Genomic DNA, 6,006 nt, shown 5'->3' with positions numbered 1-6,006 from the left:
TTTTATAACAGTGAAAAATCATTATCTCCACTGTTATTTATGATATGGTCCAGATGATCTTTCGATACGATTCATTCCTTTGGAAATACTCTAGAATGATCTCTAAATGGGTTATGGCCCATTGCAATGTATATAAGGCACATCGGTGCGGCCCATTGATGCAGCCCACCTTGATGTGTATAAGGCCCGTTGTCGAGGCCCACCTTGATATATATGAGGCCCATGTGATGCGGCCCATTTGATGTATTTGAGGCCCATGGGTTGAGGCTCAATGGGATGTATATAAAGCTCATTGCAATGTGTGATTCCACCATGGTTATGTAATGATGTTTATGGCTGACCATGCCTTGGGAGCAATGATGGTTTGACACTTACATTATAAGAACAATGATGGTTAAATGTCCGCATTGTAACTCTCCCTAGGGCCCATTGATAGGCTCATACTTGTTGTGTGTAGGTCGTCTAGGCCCATCTTCGTTGTGAGGATTGTTCATCACCTTATAACATGCTTAGTATAATTTCATGACTCATGCCATACGCATATATGTATGCTTGATATGAGTAGTGACCGATCATAGCATATGTTATTGGGCAAATTATTTATGGGACTCAATGATAGGAGTTACCCACATGAGTGCGCGGTACGCGCAGGATTGCTACATGATTGGACGGTGTGACTCATGCATCTCACATATGTGTGACATGATCATTTACGCCCTAGTGACATCAGGGCCATGGCCTCCACAGGCACATTGTGGATGGTCGAATTGGATATCAGAAATATTGGCTCTAACACTAAAGGCACATAAGATGTCCTTAGGTGAAAATCTCAGAACCTTTTTGGTACTAGGAGATGCTCCAACGTCTAGACCGAGTGGGTACACGAGCGCATGAGTGTCGAATACCATTAGGCCGCATCTCCCATTATGTCAAGGTCGGTTGGAAGGGGGTGTGGCCTTATCTGCCCGAGTGAAAGGGTTGTAAGCTAGGTTCAGTTTAACCAGCTCGCAAATGGGTCCGCTATCGACGAGTCGGGTAGGTATTGACAGACTATTGGTCAGGTGAGGCGGATAGTGTGGTATTTTCCACTCGCTGGGCTATGCGGCTGGAAGGCGACAATCAGTGTGGAGTATACTAGACCCCTGTGATATTTCAGAGGGGAACTGTACTGATATATGTACTTGATGAGGACTGGCATGCTTGCATTATATCTCGCATATAACATTCGGCTACATAGGCCTCGCATCACATGACCTTGGTATGGTCGATAAATATTTATGCCTTGCATCGCATAACCTTGATATGGCTGATAGTATTCAAGGATTTACCAGAATATTTTTGCATTTCTCTGATACTTCATACTTGACACTCGCCTTGCGCGCACACTTACACCCCCATCTAAGCTTTCGTAAGCTTATGTACGACTGTTGCATGCAGGTAACGTTGGATTGCAACAGCGCTAAGGCAGGAGCGCGCACTAGATTATTTTGGAGCTTTTTGATCACCTTGTATTTCTTTTTTTGTATTGTACTTAAAGTTTTTGATATAGTAGATATGTAATGATGCTGTTTTGTGACTTGGTTATACTTGTGGTTATGCTCAATTATAAAAAAAATCATACTGAAAATTTTCATTGTAGGATCCCAGGATCGGAATTTGGCATATGAGTGCCGAGAGCAAAGAATGGGGCACTACAGAGGCTGTCGGCGCCGGATTTGGAGATCGAGAATTTGTGAGCCCGTTTTTCGAGTTTGGGGTGTGACAGAAGTTAGTATCAAAGCATAACTTGGGAATACCTGAGAATCACATCACATATCTACTATGAACTTAGAATGAATAGGTCCCGAGTCCGAATAACTTAGTGATTTTCCAACATTGACCCTTAACGTTTATGCCTTAAAGAAATCTCAAGGCTGATAGGCCCTTGCTCCTTCCTGTAGGACATGCTGCTTAGGAGAGCAACCCGAGCGACTCCCGCTCCCCCGTGTGAGCCTGGCGTAGCCTCGACAGCACCCGTGACTACAAAGCAGCTTCAGCAGATGCTACAGACGATGACCAATATCCTTCAGGGGTAGGGCAGGCGGCCCATTGTTACGCCAGCCCAGGCAGAGCAGGAGCCCGTGAGCGCCCTTCTCAGAGGCTTCCGACGGCACGATCCCTCACGCTTCCAGGGCGTGTCAAACCCTACTACAATAGAGATATGGCCCTCCGAGTTGGAGAAGCTTTTTGACATTATAAGATGTACGACCCAACAACGACTCCCCACTACCAAAAAACGGGGCAAAGCCGACGGACTTGCTGTGGCTTTAGCTACAGCTAAAATCCGTCGGCGAAGGTCACTAATCCGTCGCCGTAGGTTCAGTTTTGAATGGTGGACGTCCAACCATCTAGATGTTTCTCATTTTGTGGTTCAAGTGAGACTTATTTAAAGCTCATTTTTGGGGATCAACCCTAGAATGATCTTGGAAAATGGATGGACGGTGTGGATGAAAAATATACATCATGGTGGGGCCCATAGAGCCCTCCCCTTTCCAAAGATAGGTTTACCGTTTTTTTTCTTTTGTAAAAGCTTGTGAGTTTGGTATAAGATGTTATATAGTGGTGACTCGTTCATGAAAATAGTGACAATGATGTAGAGTTATCCAAACCATTCAAATAATCTGTTTAGTTTTAGGTGTTTAATATTTATAATTTTCTTATATAATAAAATCTTAATCGTCCATAAATTGGTCCCTCTTGCATGTACGACTGTTAACAGATATTTTTGTTATAAACAATGGTAAACGTACACTATTTTAGATTTAAAAAGTTATCTGATGCAGAAGAGGATTCGGGATATCGAGCGGCATTTGCCCCCACTTTCCCAAATCGCTCGCGCCATTTCTCTCCCAAACCCTTCTTCCCTCGCCCCATCCCCTAATCGCGCACCCATATCCCCAAATCCCGAAAGTCTCTCTCTCTTCCTCTCTCCAACGTCTCTCGATCTCCCTTCTCCACTCCGGCCTCTCTTGATATGGCTTCCATTTCCATTGCTTGTTGAAGACGTGGATCTCTCGGTCGTTGCCCTCCTTCTTGCTGGAACACGCTAAAGTCTGAGAAAGCCGGCAAGAGAAGAAGCACCAGCAGCTCCCCTTCTCCAATAGCCGCAGCAGTATGCTACTCTCTCTCTCTCTCTCTCCTGGTTTCATCATGTCTGAAATATCTTGTAGTGTGATGGATGATACGCAGGCACTTAGAAATTGCATACATGTCATACATGGTGGAAAAATCTGATCTGCGTTTTGCGGGTGGTCTGGTTTTTGGTTTTGTTCTGTTTTTTTTTTTCGGTATGGAGCTCTGCACGTAGACAGTTTTGTACTCTATCAATAGTAAATACACCTATATTCTTTTCTTTCCAAGCCTTCAATGGGAACTGAATTAGTTAACATCTGTAAGATGTATTCTTGATTAAGGCTGGGGAAAGAACCATATTTTTAGGACCAACACTCAAGGATCACAGTGACTGACTAAGACTTGTCTGACTTGTAAAAAAAGACTGTTGACCCTCTGCATGTTCTTTCAGTTCAAGACATTTAAATGGCTTGATTGTAGTTAATTGACAAATGAATGCAGAAATGAAAGCAAGAAACATCTTTGTTTATGGTATTTTCTGTAGTAGTTATACAAAAATATAAACAATGTGAGAAATGGGAATAAATAAAGGTAGGCATCCGCAAGGGGAGAATCTTTATTTCCATTGAATGATTGTTACTCTTATCTCCGATTTTGTCAGAGATGTTGCATGTCATGTATGTGTATGAAGTCATTTATCTTTTACTCATGTAACTACATTGTCCATTACCTGCAGCATGCCTACCTTATATTCAGTGCTGGTTTTAATAACAACCATTTACTTTTGTTGTGTTGCTTTACAGGGTGCCTTTGTTTGGAGTCGCAAAGCATTGGTTTCAGAGGTGAGAGGCATACTCATTGCCTTCACATCACTGCTACTTAACAGATCACTTATGAAGACATTTAAACCAAATTGAGGACCAGTAATTCTTCTTCTTCTTCTTCTTCTTCTTCAGTACGGAAGACGTTCGACTCCATTCCTCAAAAATTGAATGGTCGTACCAGCCTGATGGATGATTGGATCTCACCCTTATGTTCTTGAAAAGGGTGATGTTCTAACTCAATTTTTGTGCCACAGGGAGTATGGAAGATTTCTAGAAGCCATAGCCCGAGAAGGTAGTCTGTTGTTCTTCATTTGGTTTCTTTACAAACATCTGAATTATCCACCTATCCTATCCAACTTGAACCACACAATCTTTTGGATGATTGGATCTCACCCCTATGTTCTTGAAAAGGGTGATGTTCTAACTCAAATTTTGTGCCACAGGGAGTACGGAAGATTTCTAGAAGCCGTAGCCCGAGAAGGTAGTCTGTTGTTCTTCATTTGGTTTCTTGCAAACATCTGAATTATCTACCTATCCTATCCAACTTGAACCACACAATCTTTTGTAAAATTTTGAAATTGTTGTGCCTTTGGGTTCTCATTGCCTTGGATTCTCTAAAGGCTTCATGAAAAATCACTTCTTAAGAACCAAAAGAAACATGGTGCTTGATCAACGGAGATGTTTTTGGTTTAATCCGGTAATGGTATGTGTGGGGCCAAATTTTGGTAACTGGAGCTTTTGGTGTGGTGCACACATCATGGCATGAATCTCTCTCCTGTCAAACGATCTTCGCTACCTGATGAATGTGCAATTACAACTGATGGTTAATAAGTAATGGGGCCCGATCTGATGTTTACATTTATTTGATTGTAGTCATGTGCTTTTTGTGGGGGATCACCCATAAGCCATGTGGCCCATCATATGGGTCATTTTATCATCCAAAGGCAAGCCTCATATGTTCATTTGATTTGCTCAGACCAAATGTTTTTTGTTGTTGTTGTTGTTGATGGAAGACTAGCGTTTTTTCTATGCCCCAAATAGCACCTGCTTCCTTTGGTTTTCTGTAGTTTTTACTCCTTTTTGGCTTTGTTGTGTAGGCCTGCAAGAGGAAGAAGCACCAGCAACAGCCGCAGCAGTAGCTTCCCTTCTCTAAGAGCCAATTAGCACCTTGGTTCTTAGTAGGTAGGTATGCCCCTCTCTCTCTCTCTCTCTCCAGGTTTCATCATGTCTATTGGGTGCAATCTGGGAAGCGAAAGGCTGGAACATGCAGAAAGTAACTTCAGAAGCTGGAAGTTGGTGTTGATATCAAAGACACCGTAGGTTGGTGGGTTTTGGTGTCCAGAGAGTTGTGTTGGGTCTTCAGTACTCAAGTATGGGCTGGCTAGTTTGAGCATTTTACTTTAGAGAACATGTATGGTGCTATTGACATAGGTGGGTTATGGATAAATTCCTACTTGGATTTTTTTTAGTACCCCCGAAAGCATTGAGGCAGTTGAATTTGGTCATGATATAAACATGCACTAGAAACATATGGTTATAAATGCATGGATTGTTGATATATTTACCTGTTGGTTAGTATCTCTGCTATCATTTAAGTACTGTGAGATGATTTGGCATTCATTTATTGGATTTTTCTACATGAAGAACATGTCATTGTTCTTATTCTTTTAAAATTTGAAAAATGTTTTCAATGTGCAAGCGGCAGTCTCCAGTATGTATTCATTGGATTAAAATGACCTCTTATTTCTTTGAAAACGGTAGGCATGTTGTTTGGGTCAATTTGTACTTTTGTAGATTATTTGCTTGATTTTTTGTCGTCATTGCCATCAATTTAATGGCCACGATATTATCATTTGGATGGAATTGTCTAATAGGAGTAAAAAAATAAGATGACAAATGGGAAATGCTTATCATCTTCCCCACATGCCGCTAAATACACCTTATGCATGTTTGGTGATCCACATCATTAATCTGGTGGATACACCATTGAAGGGGCCCCAAATTGCCTCAAACACAATCCAAATCCAACAAAAAAGGACAGGTGAATGACCACTACCAAAAAATTGGGCAA

The sequence above is a fragment of the Magnolia sinica genome, chromosome 1, assembly GCF_029962835.1.
Source record: "Magnolia sinica isolate HGM2019 chromosome 1, MsV1, whole genome shotgun sequence".
Lineage (NCBI taxonomy): Eukaryota > Viridiplantae > Streptophyta > Magnoliopsida > Magnoliales > Magnoliaceae > Magnolia > Magnolia sinica.
The sequence above is the reverse complement of the archived record's forward strand: the minus strand, read 5'-3'. Positions refer to the sequence as shown.